The sequence below is a fragment of the Leuresthes tenuis genome, unplaced genomic scaffold (genome assembly GCF_036924035.1).
Source record: "Leuresthes tenuis unplaced genomic scaffold, fLeuTen1.0.hap1 SCAF_11, whole genome shotgun sequence".
In the NCBI taxonomy this organism is placed as follows: Eukaryota; Metazoa; Chordata; class Actinopteri; order Atheriniformes; family Atherinopsidae; genus Leuresthes; species Leuresthes tenuis.
The window spans coordinates 35,943,056-35,962,911 of record NW_027325365.1 but is presented as its reverse complement, the minus strand read 5'-3'; the positions used below and the strand labels follow the sequence as shown (position 1 = coordinate 35,962,911).

The window sequence follows — 19,856 nt, the reverse complement described above, 5'->3', positions numbered from 1 at the left end:
GGCCGCGGCGCTCCGGCCGAGCGGGCGGCTGTCGCCGCTGGACCGGCGGCATGCGGCCGCGGCCGATACCGGGGGGGTCTGTGCTGCGGGAGACACTGCAGGAACTGCAGAGAAACAGCAGGCTGAGGAGACCCAGAGCCAGGCTGGAGGGAGCACAGAGGTGAATGGTGAAGTTGGGGGGGTTGAAACGGGTGAGGTGACAGGTGATAATGTAGGTGAAGTAGAGGGTGAATTGAACACAGAGGTGGATAAAACGGTTGAGGGGAGTGAGGTGGGTAATGTTGGTTGTGAAGTGGAGGGGGGACATCCGATGATAAGTGTGTTGGAAGGGGCAGGTGGGGATGTAGATGTAGGTGTGTTGGAAGAGGTAGGGAATGTGACCGGAGGACTGTGTGAGGAGTCCGCAGTCGCTGACCAACAGTGTGACAAAAGTAAAAAACTGGAGACACAAGACACTGAAATACAAGAAAACGAGTTGTGCGAGGAGGGTGCAGTAGCTGAAGCTGAGGAGATGGAGGCCTGTGAGGCTGGGGAGAGCTCTGCTCCTCAGAAAAAGCGCACCAAGAGAAAGAATGTGGTGATTGTGATGGCCAGCGGTAAGGCTGGACGGCTGGCAGGCACACCGGGTGCTGCAGAAAGCAGGCCTGCCTGTCTGTCTGACAGCAGCGACAGCGAGGGGTGCGTGTCTGACAGCAGCAGCGTGCTGTCTCACACCCAGCAGACTGCTGTTCAGATGTATCCTCCTGCCATGCTGAAAAGTTTCCTACAGAAGACCAAAGGCATGAAAGGTCTCATAATAGAGCAGCACTTCCCTGACCTGCAGGGGTTTTATAATTCAGCCAGAACCACGATTAAACAAAGAGCTGATTCAGACCTGACTGAGCAAGAACTATACAGGCTCAGGAAGCAAATGATCAAAGTCAGGAAACAGCTCGGTCTTTAATGTTAAATAAACCACGGATCTTATTTCTATTTATTTTACTGTTTGTGTTCACTGTGCATTTTAACATCATTATGGATGCTTTTAAAATAGCAAGTCTTAATGTCAATGGTGCCCGGGAAGAGAGGAAGAGGGCACTGGTATTTGACACAGCTAGAATGAAGCACATTGATGTTATGTTTTTACAAGAAACACACAGTGATCATAGAAATGAGACAGATTGGAGCAGAGAATGGGAAGGGGAGTTGATCTTAAGCCATCATACCAACCTCAGTGGAGGTGTGGGCTTCCTGTTCTCCCGAGAATTTGCTCCAACCTCTGTGGAGGTTCGGCACGTTGTGGAGGGGAGGTGCCTTTTAGTCAAAGCCCACTTTGAGCTTTTTAACGTGGTTTTTATCAATATTTATGCCCCCAACAACGGTACAGAGAGGAAACGCTTCCTGGAGAACTTGAACGATGTTTTAAACAGCTGCAGCTCGGAGGATTTTTTATTCATGGGTGGGGATTTTAACTGTACAGATAATGACATTTTAGACCGCAACCACGCAGAGCCTCATCCAGCATCCCAGCATGCCTTGAGGCAGCTTGTCTCGTCCCACGGCCTGGTGGACGTGTGGAGAAGGATGCACGCAAGCTGCAGACAGTACACATGGTCCCACGTTAGCGAAAACAGAATCTCCTCGGCCAGACTTGATCGCTTTTATGCTTTTAAACACAGAGTCAGTGTCGTCAGAACGTGTAAGATTTTACCGGTTGGTTTTACTGATCACTCTCTGGTTTTATGTAGCGCTTTTATTAGGAATATTTTACCCAAAAGCGCATATTGGCATTTTAACTCTGTTTTAACTGTTGATAAATCTTTCAGGGAGGTTTTAAACTTTTACTGGAATGATTTTAGACAGAGAAAAAGTGAATTCGTCAGTCTGAGGCAGTGGTGGGACCATGGAAAGGTGCAGATTAAACTTCTTTGTCAACAGCACACGCTCAATGTGACATTCACAGATCTATCAAAGATCTGGAGACTGATATTGTGGATCTCGAGTGTGAGAGCGAGTCCACAGGAGATCGAGGATATATTGAAATCCTCAAGTCAAAAAAGACGGCGTTGGCCGACCTGCTGGACACTAAAGTACAGGGTGCACTGGTCCGGTCCCGGGTACAAGACATCAGGGAGATGGATGCTCCATCGAGCTACTTCTTCACACTGGAGAAGAGATGAGGGCAGAAGAGACAGATCCACTCTCTGCTCTCGGAGACAGGACAGGAGCTGACAGAGCCGGGTCTTATAAGGAAAAGAGCTGTGGAGTTCTTCACCTTGCTGTTCAAGAGTGAGCACAAGGAGGACGAGGAGCTGATGGAGGAAGTCTGTGGTGGACTTCCTCAGCTGTCTGACGAAGTTAACTCGCAGCTCGATAAACCTCTGACCCCACAGGAGCTGCACGCCGCGCTGCAGAGCATGCAGGGGCAAAGGGCTCCAGGCATAGACGGCCTCACTGTGGAGTTTTATAAGGCTTTCTGGGACATCGTGGCCCAAGACATCCTGGATGTCTTTGAGGAAAGCCTGGTGTCTGGGTCACTGCCGCTGTCCTGCCGGAGAGCGGTAGTCACCCTCTTACCGAAAACCGGCTGCCTACAAGACATCAAAAACTGGCGTCCTGTCTCTCTCCTCTGCACGGATTATAAGATTCTGTCCAAGGTCTTGGCCAACAGGCTGAGAGGAGCCATGGAGCAGACTCTCCACCGGGACCAGACGTACTGTGTACCCGGCAGGTCTATGGTGGATAATATCTACCTTATTCGGGATGTTTTGGAGGTCTCCAGTTCATTAGGCATAAACACTGGATTGATCTCATTAGATCAAGAAAAGGCTTTTGACCGCGTTGAACACAGCTTCCTCTGGAAGGTCATGGAGAGGTTTGGGTTCAGCGCAGGTCTTATAGCCAAGATCAAAGTGTTGTACAGTGACAATGAGAGTGTGCTGAAGTTTAATGGTGGCTTGTGTGCTCCTTTTAGGGTGCATAGAGGCGTCCGGCAGGGCTGTGCACTGTCCGGGATGCTCTATGCACTCTCCCTGGAACCCCTCCTGCAGAGGATAAGATCATCTGTTCAAGGCCTGCTTTTACCTGGTTTTAACAGCCGTGTTGTTTTATCTGCTTATGCAGACGATGTTGTTGTTTTTATCAAGGACCAAAAGGATGTGAGCATTTTAAACTCTGTTGTTGAAAAATTTTCTGTTGTGTCGGCTGCGAGGGTGAACTGGAGGAAGAGCGAGGCCCTGGCTGTTGGCGAGTGGCGTGAAGGCCTCCCAGTTCTCCCTCAAAGCCTAGCATGGAAAACAGAAGGTTTAAAATACCTTGGTATTTATCTAGGCAACAACGACTTCAAGAAGAAAAACTGGGACAACATCAACACAATGGTTGACAGCAAGCTGGCCAAGTGGAAATGGCTCCACGGCAAAATGTCCTTCAGAGGCAGGGTGCTGGTACTGAATAACCTGGTGGCCTCTTTATTGTGGCACAGGTTGACCTGCCTGGACCCTCCATCGGGCCTCGTTGCGGAGATCCAGGCAAAGATGGTTAATTTCTTTTGGGATAGGTTTCATTGGGTACCACAGTGTGTGTTGTTTTTATCCAGAGATGAGGGGGGCCAGGGCCTGGTCCACCTGGCTAGCAGGACAGCCACCTTCAGACTCCAGTTCATTCAGAGGTATCTGACTGGACCTGAAGATCTGGTGTGGCGGGATGTGGCCAGCTGCATACTCAGGCGTGTCAGCAACCTGGGGCTGGATGCTGCTCTGTTTTTAACTGATTTTAATTCTCTAAAAGTAAGTGGGTTGCCTCCTTTTTACCAGAGTAGTTTTAAATCATGGGCGCTGTTTAAACACAAGGTGAGCGGGAAGCGTGACTCTCTGTACTGGTTGTTAAAAGAGCCTTTGATATGTGGTGCCAGGCTAGATGTGTCTTGCAGCATCGTGCCTGGGCTGGCGGGGGTGCTATGCAGGTCAAAGGTCGTCTGTCTGGAACAACTGGTGACTGCGGCAGGACCTGCACTGACTGGCAGCCGGGCGCTGGGCTCTGCTCTGGGGGTGCGCTCTGTCCGCCTGATGGAGAGGAGCCTGGAGCTCTGGAGGAAGAGGCTGACGGAGAAAGAGAGAGACCTCCTCCTCAGGTACGGCAGAGGAGAGGCCGAACCCGACGCCACAGACCAGTACCCAGAGATAGAGCTGGAACCAACATTTACAGAGCTCAGCGGCCCAATGCTAAAAGTCTGCGGAGGAGACAAACTAAGCCTGCACAAGGCTGATAAAAGGACGTTCTACATGAACTGTGTGAAGAACTTCCACAAGAAAAAACTGTGCAATAGGGCTGAAAGTGTGTGGAAAGACAGGCTGAGTGGACTGAGCCCACAATGGAGAACTCTATATAAACCTCCTATAAAAAAGAGGACTGGAGATCTCCAGTGGAGGATTTTACATGGTGCCATAGCCACGAATGCTTATTTATCTGTTTTTACTCACAGTGTTTTAAACGAGTGCCCTTTCTGTGGTTTGCCTGAAAACATTTTTCATGTTTTTACCGAGTGCACTAGGTTAGCAGAGTTTTTTATCGTTTTAACTCGTGTTTTTAACCTGTTTGGTGCTACTTTTACTGTCCCTGGTTTTATTTGTGGTGTCAGATACAAAAAGACTGAGAAACAAAAATGTCAACTTTTAAACTTTCTCGTAGGTGAAGCCAAACTGTCCATTTATCTGACCCGCAGGGACAAACTGCAGGGAGGATCGACCCTGGATGCTGTGACTCTGTGGAGGTACAACGTTAAAGCCAGGCTGAGGCTGGAGTTTTGCTTCCACAGAGTCACCGGCAACATTGCAGAATTTGCACACCACTGGGCTCATGAAGAGATTTTATGCCAGGTGGCTGAAAACGAACTACAATTTGCACATTTTCTGAGATAATTTATTGATCCTTTTTTATTGTTGAGTAAATTGTGAAATGTGTTTTGACAAAGTGTAAATAAAGTGCTGTTAAAAATCAAAAAAAAAAATCTTTTTCGTGTGAGAGGTGTGGAAGTGGAGCTGAGAGAAAGACTGAGAGTGAAAGCGATTTTCTTACCTTTTTTTCTCTATCTTTGTCTAAATTTGTTTAATGTTTCATTAGTTGTGTTGGTGTTGAGTCTTTTGTGTAGTGGGTTGAAAGTTTAATTTAGTTTTTTTGTTGTTTTGTTTGGTGTGCTTCCCAGCCTTGCTGGGAGGCCAAAATGGCGTCCGGTGGCTTCTCCATGCTGTCACGGAAGCACGGCATCAGGGTTGGTGCCGGCTCTCCGTGCAGCGTGGAAGAAGTGGCGCTGGCCGTGGGGCAGGTGATCGGGCACGGCGCAGTTAAGTCTGCTGCCCGCATGAACAAGGCGGTGGTCTTGTTTGTGGAGAAAGGTGGAGCAAGTTAAAAGGTTGGTGGAGACAGGCATCACCGTGAACGGGATGTTTGAGCCGGTGCTGCCGTTAACGCAGCCGGCCACGAAAATCACCTTGTCAAACGTCCCCCCTTTCATTAGTGATGAGTTCCTGATAAAGGAACTATCGAGACACGGAAAGGTAGTGTCTCCTCTGAGGAAGGTTCTGTCGGGCTGCAAGTCTCCCCTGCTGAGACACGTGGTGTCTCACCGCAGGCAGCTGTACATGATCCTCAACAACAAGGAGGACGTGTTTGACTATCGTTTCCGTGTCCGTGTAGATGATTTCGAATATATTCTATTCGCAACATCATCTTTTGTCAAGTGCTTTGGGTGTGGTGAGGAGGGACATTTGATCAGGGCCTGTCCCGGCCGCGGTGCTCCGGCCGAGCGGGCGGCTGTCGCCGCTGGACCGGCCGCTGGGACGGAACGGGTGAGGTGACAGGTGATAAGGTAGGTGAAGAAGAGGGTGAATTGATCACAGAGGTGGGTAAAACGGTTGAGGGGAGTGAGATGGGTAATGTCGGTTGTGAAGTGGATGGGGGACATCCAATAATAAGTGTGTTGGAAGGGGCAGGTGAGGATGTAGGTGTGTTGGAAGAGGTAGGGAATGTAACCGGAGGACTGTGTGAGGAGTCCGCAGTCGCAGACCAACAGTGTGAAATAAGTAAAAAACTGGAGACACAAGACACTGAAATACGAGAAAACGAGTTGTGCGAGGAGGGTGCAGTAGCTGAAGCTGAGGAGATGGAGGCCTGTGAGGCTGGGGAGAGCTCTGCTCCTCAGAAAAAGCGCACCAAGAGAAAGAATGTGGTGATTGTGATGGCCAGCGGTAAGGCTGGACGGCTGGCAGGCACACCGGGTGCTGCAGAAAGCAGGCCTGCCTGTCTGTCTGACAGCAGCGACAGCGAGGGGTGCGTGTCTGACAGCAGCAGCGTGCTGTCTCACACCCAGCAGACTGCTGTTCAGATGTATCCTCCTGCCATGCTGAAAAGTTTCCTACAGAAGACCAAAGGCATGAAAGGTCTCATAATAGAGCAGCACTTCCCTGACCTGCAGGGGTTTTATAATTCAGCCAGAACCACGATTAAACAAAGAGCTGATTCAGACCTGACTGAGCAGGAGATATACAGGCTCAGGAAGCAAATGATCAAAGTCAGGAAACAGCTCGGTCTTTAATGTTAAATAAACCACGGATCTTATTTCTATTTATTTTACTGTTTGTGTTCACTGTGCATTTTAACATCATTATGGATGCTTTTAAAATAGCAAGTCTGAATGTCAATGGTGCCCGGGAAGAGAGGAAGAGGGCACTGGTATTTGACACAGCTAGAATGAAGCACATTGATGTTATGTTTTTACAAGAAACACACAGTGATCATAGAAATGAGGCAGAGTGGAGCAGAGAATGGGAAGGGGAGTTGATCTTAAGCCATCATACCAACCTCAGTGGAGGTGTGGGCTTCCTGTTCTCCCGAGAATTTGCTCCAACCTCTGTGGAGGTTCGGCACGTTGTGGAGGGGAGGTGCCTTTTAGTCAAAGCCCACTTTGAGCTTTTTAACGTGGTTTTTATCAATATTTATGCCCCCAACAACGGTACAGAGAGGAAACGCTTCCTGGAGAACTTGAACGATGTTTTAAACAGCTGCAGCTCGGAGGATTTTTTATTCATGGGCGGGGATTTTAACTGTACAGATAATGACATTTTAGACCGCAACCACGCAGAGCCTCATCCAGCATCCCAGCATGCCTTGAGGCAGCTGGTCTCGTCCCACGGCCTGGTGGACGTGTGGAGAAGGATGCACGCAAGCTGCAGACAGTACACATGGTCCCACGTTAGCGAAAACAGAATCTCCTCGGCCAGACTTGATCGCTTTTATGCTTTTAAACACAGAGTCAGTGTCGTCAGGATGTGTAAGATTTTACCGGTTGGTTTTACTGATCACTCTCTGGTTTTATGTAGCGCTTTTATTAGGAATATTTTACCCAAAAGCGCATATTGGCATTTTAACTCTGTTTTAACTGTTGATAAATCTTTCAGGGAGGTTTTAAACTTTTACTGGAATGATTTTAGACAGAGAAAAAGTGAATTCGTCAGTCTGAGGCAGTGGTGGGACCATGGAAAGGTGCAGATTAAACTTCTTTGTCAACAGCACACGCTCAATGTCACACGTGACATTCACAGATCTATCAAAGATCTGGAGACTGATATTGTGGATCTCGAGTGTGAGAGCGAGTCCACAGGAGATCGAGGATATATTGAAATCCTCAAGTCAAAAAAGACGGCGTTGGCCGACCTGCTGGACACTAAAGTACAGGGTGCACTGGTCCGGTCCCGGGTACAAGACATCAGGGAGATGGATGCTCCATCGAGCTACTTCTTCGCACTGGAGAGGAGACGAGGGCAGAAGAGACAGATCCACTCTCTGCTCTCGGAGACAGGACAGGAGCTGACAGAGCCGTGTCTTATAAGGAAAAGAGCTGTGGAGTTCTTCGCCTTGCTGTTCCAGAGTGAGCACAAGGAGGACGAGGAGCTGATGGAGGAAGTCTGTGGTGGACTTCCTCAGCTGTCTGACGAAGTTAACTCGCAGCTCGATAAACCTCTGACCCCACAGGAGCTGCACGCTGCGCTGCAGAGCATGCAGGGGCGACGGGCTCCGGGTATAGACGGACTCACTGTGGAGTTTTATAAGGCTTTCTGGGACATCTTGGCCCAAGACATCCTGGATGTCTTTGAGGAAAGCCTGGTGTCTGGGTCACTGCCGCTGTCCTGCCGGAGAGCGGTAGTCACCCTCTTACCGAAAACCGGCTGCCTACAAGACATCAAAAACTGGTGTCCTGTCTCTCTCCTCTGCACGGACTATAAGATTCTGTCCAAGGTCTTGGCCAACAGGCTGAGAGGAGCCATGGAGCAGACTCTCCACCGGGACCAGACGTACTGTGTACCCGGCAGGTCTATGGTGGATAATATCTACCTTATTCGGGATGTTTTGGAGGTCTCCAGTTCATTAGGCATAAACACTGGATTGATCTCATTAGATCAAGAAAAGGCTTTTGACCGCGTTGAACACAGCTTCCTCTGGAAGGTCATGGAGAGGTTTGGGTTCAGCGCAGGTCTTATAGCCAAGATCAAAGTGTTGTACAGGGACAATGAGAGTGTGCTGAAGTTTAATGGTGGCTTGTGTGCTCCTTTTAGGGTGCATAGAGGCGTCCGGCAGGGCTGTGCACTGTCCGGGATGCTCTATGCACTCTCCCTGGAACCCCTCCTACAGAAGATCAGATCATCTGTTCAAGGCCTGCTTTTACCTGGTTTTAACAGTCGTGTTGTTTTATCTGCTTATGCAGACGATGTTGTTGTTTTTATCAAGGACCAAAAGGATGTGAGCATTTTAAACTCTGTTGTTGAAAAATTTTCTGTTGTGTCGGCTGCGAGGGTGAACTGGAGGAAGAGCGAGGCCCTGGCTGTTGGCGAGTGGCGTGAAGGCCTCCCAGTTCTCCCTCACAGCCTAGCATGGAAAACAGAAGGTTTAAAATACCTTGGTATTTATCTAGGCAACAACGACTTCAAAAAGAAAAACTGGGACAACATCAACACAATGGTTGACAGCAAGCTGGCCAAGTGGAAATGGCTCCATGGCAAAATGTCCTTCAGAGGCAGGGTGCTGGTCCTGAATAACCTGGTGGCCTCTTTATTGTGGCACAGGTTGACCTGCCTGGACCCTCCATCGGGCCTCGTTGCGGAGATCCAGGCAAAGATGGTTAATTTCTGTTGGGATAGGTTTCATTGGGTACCACAGTGTGTGTTGTTTTTATCCAGAGATGAGGGGGGCCAGGGCCTGGTCCACCTGGCTAGCAGGACAGCCACCTTCAGACTCCAGTTCATTCAGAGGTATCTGACTGGACCTGAAGATCTGGTGTGGCGGGATGTGGCCAGCTGCATACTCAGGCGTGTCAGCAACCTGGGGCTGGATGCTGCTCTGTTTTTAACTGATTTTAATTCTCTAAAAGTAAGTGGGTTGCCTCCTTTTTACCAGAGTAGTTTTAAATCATGGGCGATGTTTAAACATAACGTGAGCGGGAAGCGTGACTCTCTGTACTGGTTGTTAAAAGAGCCTTTGATATGTGGTGCCAGGCTAGATGTGTCTTGCAGCATCGTGCCTGGGCTGGCGGGGGCGCTATGCAGGTCAAAGGTCGTCTGTCTGGAACAACTGGTGACTGCGGCAGGACCTGCACTGACTGGCAGCCGGGCGCTGGGCTCTGCTCTGGGGGTGGGCTCTGCTCTGGGGGTGCGCTCTGTCCGCCTGATGGAGAGGAGCCTGGAGCTCTGGAGGAAGAGGCTGACGGAGAAAGAGAGAGACCTCCTCCTCAGGTACGGCAGAGGAGAGGCCGAACCCGACGCCACAGACCAGTACCCAGAGATAGAGCTGGAACCAACATTTACAGAGCTCAGCGGCCCAATGCTAAAAGTCTGCGGAGGAGACAAACTAAGCCTGCACAAGGCTGATAAAAAGACGTTCTACATGAACTGTGTGAAGAACTTCCACAAGAAAAAACTGTGCAATAGGGCTGAAAGTGTGTGGAAAGACAGGCTGAGTGGACTGAGCCCACAATGGAGAACTCTATATAAACCTCCTATAAAAAAGAGGACTGGAGATCTCCAGTGGAGGATTTTACATGGTGCCATAGCCACGAATGCTTATTTATCTGTTTTTACTCACAGTGTTTTAAACGAGTGCCCTTTCTGTGGTTTGCCTGAAAACATTTTTCATATTTTTACCGAGTGCACTAGGTTAGCAGAGTTTTTTATCGTTTTAACTCGTGTTTTTAACCTGTTTGGTGCTACTTTTACTGTCCCTGGTTTTATTTGTGGTGTCAGATACAAAAAGACTGAGAAACAAAAATGTCAACTTTTAAACTTTCTCGTAGGTGAAGCCAAACTGTCCATTTATCTGACCCGCAGGGACAAACTGCAGGGAGGATCGACCCTGGATGCTGTGACTCTGTGGAGGTACAACGTTAAAGCCAGGCTGAGGCTGGAGTTTTGCTTCCACAGAGTCACCGGCAACATTGCAGAATTTGCACACCACTGGGCTCATGAAGAGATTTTATGCCAGGTGGCTGAAAACGAACTACAATTTGCACATTTTCTGAGATAATTTATTGATCCTTTTTTATTGTTGAGTAAATTGTGAAATGTGTTTTGACAAAGTGTAAATAAAGTGCTGTTAAAAATCAAAAATCTTCTTCGTGTGAGAGGTGTGGAAGTGGAGCTGAGAGAAAGACTGAGAGTGAAAGCGATTTTCTTACCTTTTTTTCTCTATCTTTGTCTAAATTTGTTTAATGTTTCATTAGTTGTGTTGGTGTTGAGTCTTTTGTGTAGTGGGTTGAAAGTTTAATTTAGTTTTTTTGTTGTTTTGTTTGGTGTGCTTCCCAGCCTTGCTGGGAGGCCAAAATGGCGTCCGGTGGCTTCTCCATGCTGTCACGGAAGCACGGCATCAGGGTTGGTGCCGGCTCTCCGTGCAGCGTGGAAGAAGTGGCGCTGGCCGTGGGGCAGGTGATCGGGCACGGCGCAGTTAAGTCTGCTGCCCGCATGAACAAGGCGGTGGTCTTGTTTGTGGAGAAAGGTGGGGCAAGTTAAAAGGTTGGTGGAGACAGGCATCACCATGAACGGGATGTTTGAGCCGGTGCTGCCGTTAACGCAGCCGGCCACGAAAATCACATTATCAAACGTCCCCCCTTTCATTAGTGATGAGTTCCTGATAAAGGAACTGTCGAGACACGGAAAGGTAGTGTCTCCACTGAGGAAGGTTCTGTCAGGCTGCTAGTCTCCCCTGCTGAGACACGTGGTGTCTCACCGCAGGCAGCTGTACATGATCCTCAACAACAAGGAGGACGTGTTTGATTATCGTTTCCGTGTCCGTGTAGATGATTTCGAATATATTCTGTTCGCGACATCATCGTTTGTAAAGTGCTTTGGGTGTGGTGAGGAGGGACATTTGATCAGGGCCTGTCCCGGCCGCGGTGCTCCGGCCGAGCGGGCGGCTGTCGCCGCTGGACCGGCCGCTGGGACGGAACGGGTGAGGTGACAGGTGATAAGGTAGGTGAAGAAGAGGGTGAATTGATCACAGAGGTGGGTAAAACGGTTGAGGGGAGTGAGATGGGTAATGTTGGTTGTGAAGTGGATGGGGGACATCCAATAATAAGTGTGTTGGAAGGGGCAGGTGAGGATGTAGGTGTGTTGGAAGAGGTAGGGAATGTAACCGGAGGACTGTGTGAGGAGTCCGCAGTCGCAGACCAACAGTGTGAAATAAGTAAAAAACTGGAGACACAAGACACTGAAATACAAGAAAACGAGTTGTGCGAGGAGGGTGCAGTAGCTGAAGCTGAGGAGATGGAGGCCTGTGAGGCTGGGGAGAGCTCTGCTCCTCAGAAAAAGCGCACCAAGAGAAAGAATGTGGTGATTGTGATGGCCAGCGATAAGGCTGGACGGCTGGCAGGCACACCGGGTGCTGCAGAAAGCAGGCCTGCCTGTCTGTCTGACAGCAGCGACAGCGAGGGGTGCGTGTCTGACAGCAGCAGCGTGCTGTCTCACACCCAGCAGACTGCTGTTCAGATGTATCCTCCTGCCATGCTGAAAAGTTTCCTACAGAAGACCAAAGGCATGAAAGGTCTCATAATAGAGCAGCACTTCCCTGACCTGCAGGGGTTTTATAATTCAGCCAGAACCACGATTAAACAAAGAGCTGATTCAGACCTGACTGAGCAGGAGATATACAGGCTCAGGAAGCAAATGATCAAAGTCAGGAAACAGCTCGGTCTTTAATGTTAAATAAACCACGGATCTTATTTCTATTTATTTTACTGTTTGTGTTCACTGTGCATTTTAACATCATTATGGATGCTTTTAAAATAGCAAGTCTGAATGTCAATGGTGCCCGGGAAGAGAGGAAGAGGGCACTGGTATTTGACACAGCTAGAATGAAGCACATTGATGTTATGTTTTTACAAGAAACACACAGTGATCATAGAAATGAGGCAGAGTGGAGCAGAGAATGGGAAGGGGAGTTGATCTTAAGCCATCACACCAACCCCAGTGGAGGTGTGGGCTTCCTATTCTCCCGAGAATTTGCTCCAACCTCTGTGGAGGTTCGGCACGTTGTGGAGGGGAGGTGCCTTTTAGTCAAAGCCCACTTTGAGCTTTTTAACGTGGTTTTTATCAATATTTATGCCCCCAACAACGGTACAGAGAGGAAACGCTTCCTGGAGAACTTGAATGATGTTTTAAACAGCTGCAGCTCGGAGGATTTTTTATTCATGGGCGGGGATTTTAACCGTACAGATAATGACATTTTAGACCGCAACCACGCAGAGCCTCATCCAGCATCCCAGCATGCCTTGAGGCAGCTGGTCTCGTCCCACGGCCTGGTGGACGTGTGGAGAAGGATGCACGCAAGCTGCAGACAGTACACATGGTCCCACGTTAGCGAAAACAGAATCTCCTCGGCCAGACTTGATCGCTTTTATGCTTTTAAACACAGAGTCAGTGTCGTCAGGATGTGTAAGATTTTACCGGTTGGTTTTACTGATCACTCTCTGGTTTTATGTAGCGCTTTTATTAGGAATATTTTACCCAAAAGCGCATATTGGCATTTTAACTCTGTTTTAACTGTTGATAAATCTTTCAGGGAGGTTTTAAACTTTTACTGGAATGATTTTAGACAGAGAAAAAGTGAATTTGTCAGTCTGAGGCAGTGGTGGGACCATGGAAAGGTGCAGATTAAACTTCTTTGTCAACAGCACACGCTCAATGTGACATTCACAGATCTATCAAAGATCTGGAGACTGATATTGTGGATCTCGAGTGTGAGAGCGAGTCCACAGGAGATCGAGGATATATTGAAATCCTCAAGTCAAAAAAGACGGCGTTGGCCGACCTGCTGGACACTAAAGTACAGGGTGCACTGGTCCGGTCCCGGGTACAAGACATCAGGGAGATGGATGCTCCATCGAGCTACTTCTTCGCACTGGAGAGGAGACGAGGGCAGAAGAGACAGATCCACTCTCTGCTCTCGGAGACAGGACAGGAGCTGACAGAGCCGGGTCTTATAAGGAAAAGAGCTGTGGAGTTCTTCGCCTTGCTGTTCCAGAGTGAGCACAAGGAGGACGAGGAGCTGATGGAGGAAGTCTGTGGTGGACTTCCTCAGCTGTCTGACGAAGTTAACTCGCAGCTCGATAAACCTCTGACTCCACAGGAGCTGCACGCTGCGCTGCAGAGCATGCAGGGGCAAAGGGCTCCGGGTATAGACGGATTCACTGTGGAGTTCTATAAGGCTTTCTGGGACATCATGGCCCAAGACATCCTGGATGTCTTTGAGGAAAGCCTGGTGTCTGGGTCACTGCCGCTGTCCTGCCGGAGAGCGGTAGTCACCCTCTTACCGAAAACCGGCTGCCTACAAGACATCAAACACTGGCGTCCTGTCTCTCTCCTCTGTACAGATTATAAGATTCTGTCCAAAGTCTTAGCCAACAGGCTGAGAGGAGCCATGGAGCAGACTCTCCACCGGGACCAGACGTACTGTGTGCCCGGCAAGTCTATGGTGGATAATATCTACCTTATTCGGGATGTTTTGGAGGTCTCCAGTTCATTAGGCATAAACACTGGATTGATCTCATTAGATCAAGAAAAGGCTTTTGACCGCGTTGAACACAGCTTCCTCTGGAAGGTCATGGAGAGGTTTGGGTTCAGCGCAGGTCTTATAGCCAAGATCAAAGTGTTGTACAGGGACAATGAGAGTGTGCTGAAGTTTAATGGTGGCTTGTGTGCTCCTTTTAGGGTGCATAGAGGCGTCCGGCAGGGCTGTGCACTGTCTGGGATGCTCTATGCACTCTCCCTGGAACCCCTCCTACAGAAGATAAGATCATCTGTTCAAGGCCTGCTTTTACCTGGTTTTAACAGTCGTGTTGTTTTATCTGCTTATGCCGACTATGTTGTTGTTTTTATCAAGGACCAACAGGATGTGAACATTTTAAACTCTGTTGTTGAAAAATTTTCTGTTGTGTCGGCTGCGAGGGTGAACTGGAGGAAGAGCGAGGCCCTGGCTGTTGGCGAGTGGCGTGAAGGCCTCCCAGTTCTCCCTCAAAGCCTAGCATGGAAAACAGAAGGTTTAAAATACCTTGGTATTTATCTGGGAAACAATGACTTCAAAAAGAAAAACTGGGACAACATCAACACAATGGTTGACAGCAAGCTGGCCAAGTGGAAATGGCTCCATGGCAAAATGTCCTTCAGAGGCAGGGTGCTGGTCCTGAATAACCTGGTGGCCTCTTTATTGTGGCACAGGTTGACCTGCCTGGACCCTCCATCGGGCCTCGTTGCGGAGATCCAGGCAAAGATGGTTAGTTTCTGTTGGGATAAGTTTCACTGGGTGCCACAGTGTGTGTTGATTTTATCCAGAGATGAGGGGGGCCAGGGCCTGGTCCACCTGGCTAGCAGGACAGCCACCTTCAGACTCCAGTTCATTCAGAGGTATCTGACTGGACCTGAAGATCTGGTGTGGCGGGATGTGGCCAGCTGCATACTCAGGCGTGTCAGCAACCTGGGGCTGGATGCTGCTCTGTTTTTAACTGATTTTAATTCTCTAAAAGTAAGTGGGTTGCCTCCTTTTTATCAGAGTAGTTTTAAATCATGGGCGATGTTTAAACATAAAGTGAGCGGGAAGCGTGACTCTCTGTACTGGTTGTTAAAAGAGCCTTTGATATGTGGTGCCAGGCTAGATGTGTGTTGCAGCATCGTGCCTGGGCTGGCGGGGGCGCTGTGCAGGTCAAAGATCATCTGTCTGAGGCAACTGGTGGATGCGGCAGGACCTGCACTGACTGGCAGCCGGGCGCTGGGCTCAACTCTGGGGGTGCGCTCTGTCCGCCTGATGGAGAGGAGCCTGGAGCTATGGAGGAAGAGGCTGACGGAGACAGAGCGAGACCTTCTCCTCAGGTACGGCAGAGGAGAGGCCGAACCCGACGCCACAGACCCGTACCCGGAGATAGAGCTGGAACCAACTTTCACAGAGCTCAGCGGCCCGATGCTGAAAGTCTGCGGAGAGGACAAGCTAAGCCTGCACAAGGCTGATAAAAGGACGCTGTACATGAACTGTGTGAAGAACTTCCACAGGACTAAACTGATCAATGGAGCTGAGAGTGTGTGGACGGAAAGGCTGAGTGGACTGAGCCCACAATGGAGAACTCTATACAAACCTCCTATAAAAAAGAGGACTGGAGATCTCCAGTGGAGGATTTTACATGGTGCCATAGCCACGAATGCTTATTTATCTGTTTTTACTCAGTGTTTTAAACGAGTGCCCTTTCTGTGGTTTGCCCGAAAACATTTTTCATGTTTTTACTGAGTGCACTAGGTTAACAGAGTTTTTTATCGTTTTAACTTGTGTTTTTAACCTCTTTGGTGCTACTTTTACTGTCCCTGGTTTTATTTGTGGTGTCAGATACAAAAAGACCGAGAAACAAAAATGTCAACTTTTAAACTTTCTCGTAGGTGAAGCCAAACTGTCCATTTATCTGACCCGCAGGGACAAACTGCAGGGAGGATCGACCCTGGATGCTGTGACTCTGTGGAGGTACAACGTTAAAGCCAGGCTGAGGCTGGAGTTTTGCTTCCACAGAGTCACCGGCAACATTGCAGAGTTTGCACATCACTGGGCTCATGAGGGGATTTTATGCCAGGTGGCTGAAAAAGAACTGCAATTTGCACATTTTCTAAAATAAGTGATTGATCCTTTTATTGTTGAGTAAGTTGTGAAATGTGTTTTGATACAAAGTGTAAATAAAGTGCTGTTAAAAATCAAAAAAATCTTCTTCTTCTTTGATCTTTAATGGCAGCTGGCATCCTTGGTGTTGCATATGCCGCCATCTACTGGACTAAATTAATTTTTTTTCTTCTATTTCTTCTTTTCTATATTCTTTTAATTATTCCAGTATTTACCAAGGATCTTATTGTTATTCTCCTCCCTTCTTTGGACTTAGCAGATTCTACTATGTTTTTCAAATTACATTCTGTTATTCCTGCCCTCTGCAGCCCTATCTTCATTATTTCCCTCTCCCTTCCATATCTGGGACATGCTATCAACAAATGTTCCACTGTCTCCCTCTGCCCACAGCTACACTGCCCAGTTGGATGTTTCCCCATTATCTTAAGTGTATTATTCAGTTTACAATGACCTATTCTTATCCTGCTAATAATGACTTGTTCTGTTCTGTTCTGTCCATAACACCCTGCCTCTCCTGCTACACTTTGTAATTTATATAAATGTCTTCCTTTTTCCTGATTCTTCCAATATTGATTCCACTGATTGTTTATTTCTTTCCATTCTAAACTTTTCCCTTCTGTTTTTGATCATTTTACTTTCATTTCCACCACCTCTTTCTTTACTGCATCCTTAGCAGCTTTGTCTGCTTTTTCATTTCCTTTTATTCCTACATGCGCTGGTACCCACATGAACACTATTTCCCTCCCCTGTTGCATTAACCTGGATGTTTTTACCTGTATTTCATAAAATTTCCTGATGTGTTTTTGCTATGAAAATGAATCGCTACATATAACTATTCTCCTATCCCTCACCCCCTCCATCCATTCTATTGCTAGCAATATTGCACATAATTCTACTGCATATATACTTAAATGATCTGATGTTCTTCTTGATATTGTTCTATTATAAATGGGACCCACCATTGTTGCTGCTGTTACTCCTGTTGCCTGCTCTTAGGACCCATCTGTATATATATACACATATTCTCCATATTTTTCCTCCACATAGTTATAAACTTCCTGCACTAGATCTGCTGTTTTATTTCTTTCCTTGATGTTCCACATGTTTAAGTCTACATTTGTTTCTTGTAGCATCCATTTTGGTATTACTGTCCATAGAACTGTTGGGCTGAATTCCACATGTTGTATTTTTAGTTGTTCTGCTAAACCCTCACTGACCCACCCAAAACTCGTTTTTTCCTCCTTCCCCTTTTCCCAGCACATCTCCAGAACTCTCTTTGCTGGATGTTCTTCTTTGTGTCCTTTTAAATAGTTGGCTATGAGCTGTTTTCTTCTTAGCCATAGTGGCATTTCTCCTGCTTCAACCTGTAGTGAACATATTGGTGCTGTTTTTATTGCTCCGAGACAAGTTCTTAGTGCTCTGGCTTGAATTATATCTAATTGCGAGAGGACTGATTTTGCTGCTGATCCATATCCCACACAACCGTAATCTATTCTAGACCTTATTAGTGCTATGTGTATATATTTTAATGCTGTAAAATCAGCACCCCACTCTAACCCAGCCAAACACCTCATAATATTCAATACTTTCTTACTTCTCTCTACAATTCCCTTCACATGCTCCCTCCATGTTAATCTAGAATCCATTATCATTCCTAAGAATCGAAAGCTTCTTACTCTCTCTAAGTTCTTTCTATACAAGTTTAACTTTTTATTTTCACTAATTTTCTTTTTTGAGAAGAACATTACTTTACTTTTCTCCACTGAAAATGTAAAACCCCACTCTTCTCCCCATTTCTCCACTTGATCTATCCCTTCCTGTAGTTTCTTAACTATGTGATCTATGTTGCCTCCCCTCTTCCATAATGCCCCATCATCTGCAAACAAAGATCTTCCCATTCCTGCTGGTATACTGTTGAATATATCGTTTATCATTATTGTAAATAGCGTTGGACTTATCACACTCCCCTGCGGTGTGCCATTCTCTACCACATAGCTCTCTGACACCTCCGACCCTATTTTAACTTGTATAACTCTTTCCTTTAAAAAAATCCATAGTCCGGTTAAAAATGTTTCCCTCAATTCCCATTCGATGCATTTTAATTAGCAATCCCTCTCTCCACAACATGTCATATGCCTTTTCCACATCAAAAAACACTGCTGCCACCGTTTTTTTATTTACTTGTGCTTTTCTTATATCATCTTCAATGCATACTACTGGATCAATAGTGCTCCGACCTCTTCTAAACCCACCCTGATGTCTAGTTACCAATCCCCTTATTTCTATATAATACATCATTCTTTAATTTATCATTCTTTCCATTATCTTACCTATATGGGATGTTAGTGCTATGGGCCTGTAATTTATTGTCTTACTATGATCTTTCCCCGGCTTCCTAATTGGTACTATTATTGCCTCCTTCCAACTTCGTGGTACTTTCCCCTCTTTCCAGACTGTATTGAATAATGATAATATCTTTGTTAATCCCCCCTCACTTAAATGTTTGATCATAGTGGAACATATCCCATCTTTGCCTGACGCACTCCTTCTTGTATTCTCTATTGCTCGTTTAATTTCTCTACTTGTAAATGGGACATCTAATTCGTTTTCTCTACTTTCCTTTCTTTTTAACACCTCCCTGTTTTCGTCTCTCTTTTTCTTCCTTCCATTTCTTCCCTCCTCAGTTAAATTATTTGAACTGTGCACCGCAACAAAAGTTTTAACCATTAATTCCGCCTTTTCTTTATTAGTTATAGCCACTTCCTCTCCAGAACTCAGGACTGGATAAGTCCAATCCTTCCTATCCCCTCCCATTTTCCTCAACATTCCCCATACTTCTCCTATCTTAGTTTTGCTCCCCATTGATCCACAGAATTTCCTCCAATACGACCTCTTTGCTTGTCTTATTGTTTTCCTTACCATTGCTTGTGCTTGCTTATACTGAATCATGTGTTGAAAGTTATGGTATCTTTTAACTAACTTAAACGCTTTATTTCTACTCTTTATTGCTTGTTTACATTTTTCATCCCACCATGGTACTAACTTGTTTTTCTTTCTCCCTGAACTTTTAGGTATACATCTGTTTGCTGCTGATATGATCCCCTGCTTTATGTCTCTCTCCATCATTTCCACCTCCACATTATCATTAACCCGATCCAGATTTTTTTCACTTCCCTTTGTAAACTCTATCCAATTTGCTTTTTCTAAGATCCATCTTCCCCCTACTCTCTCCGTGTCCTGTACTGTCTCTATATTTATTTTATTATATATAGGGTAGTGATCACTTCCTATGGTCCCTTTTTGATACACATTCCAGTCACACAGTGGTGCTAATACATTGGTCACTATTGTCAGGTCTATAGCCGACTCCTTCCCAGTATTTACATCTATCCTTGTCCCTCTTCCATCATTCACACAAACCAGATTCTGTCCATCTAACATTACTGTCATTTTTCTCACTCCCCCACAATGTATTATGAGCATTAAAATCTCCACACCACACTGTATTTCCATTGCTCTTGCCCCCCATTTCTTCCAGTTTCTTTATATCCAACTTCCTGCATGGGTTATAAAAATGTATTATTGCCAACTTTCTCTTCCCTATCCATATTTCTATTATAATAGTCTCCATCTCAACTCCTATATCGATAACCCTGTAAGGAATTCCCTCTTTAACAAACGTGACACACCCA

The 19,856-nt window shown here is 46.9% G+C and overlaps 1 protein-coding gene across 1 annotated transcript in view; it reads right to left on the bottom strand.

Annotated features, from left to right (window-relative positions):
• naa15a (N-alpha-acetyltransferase 15, NatA auxiliary subunit a) overlaps nt 1-19,856 on the bottom strand; it is a 290,869-nt gene that overhangs the window by 180,805 nt on the left and 90,208 nt on the right. The window lies entirely within an intron of this gene.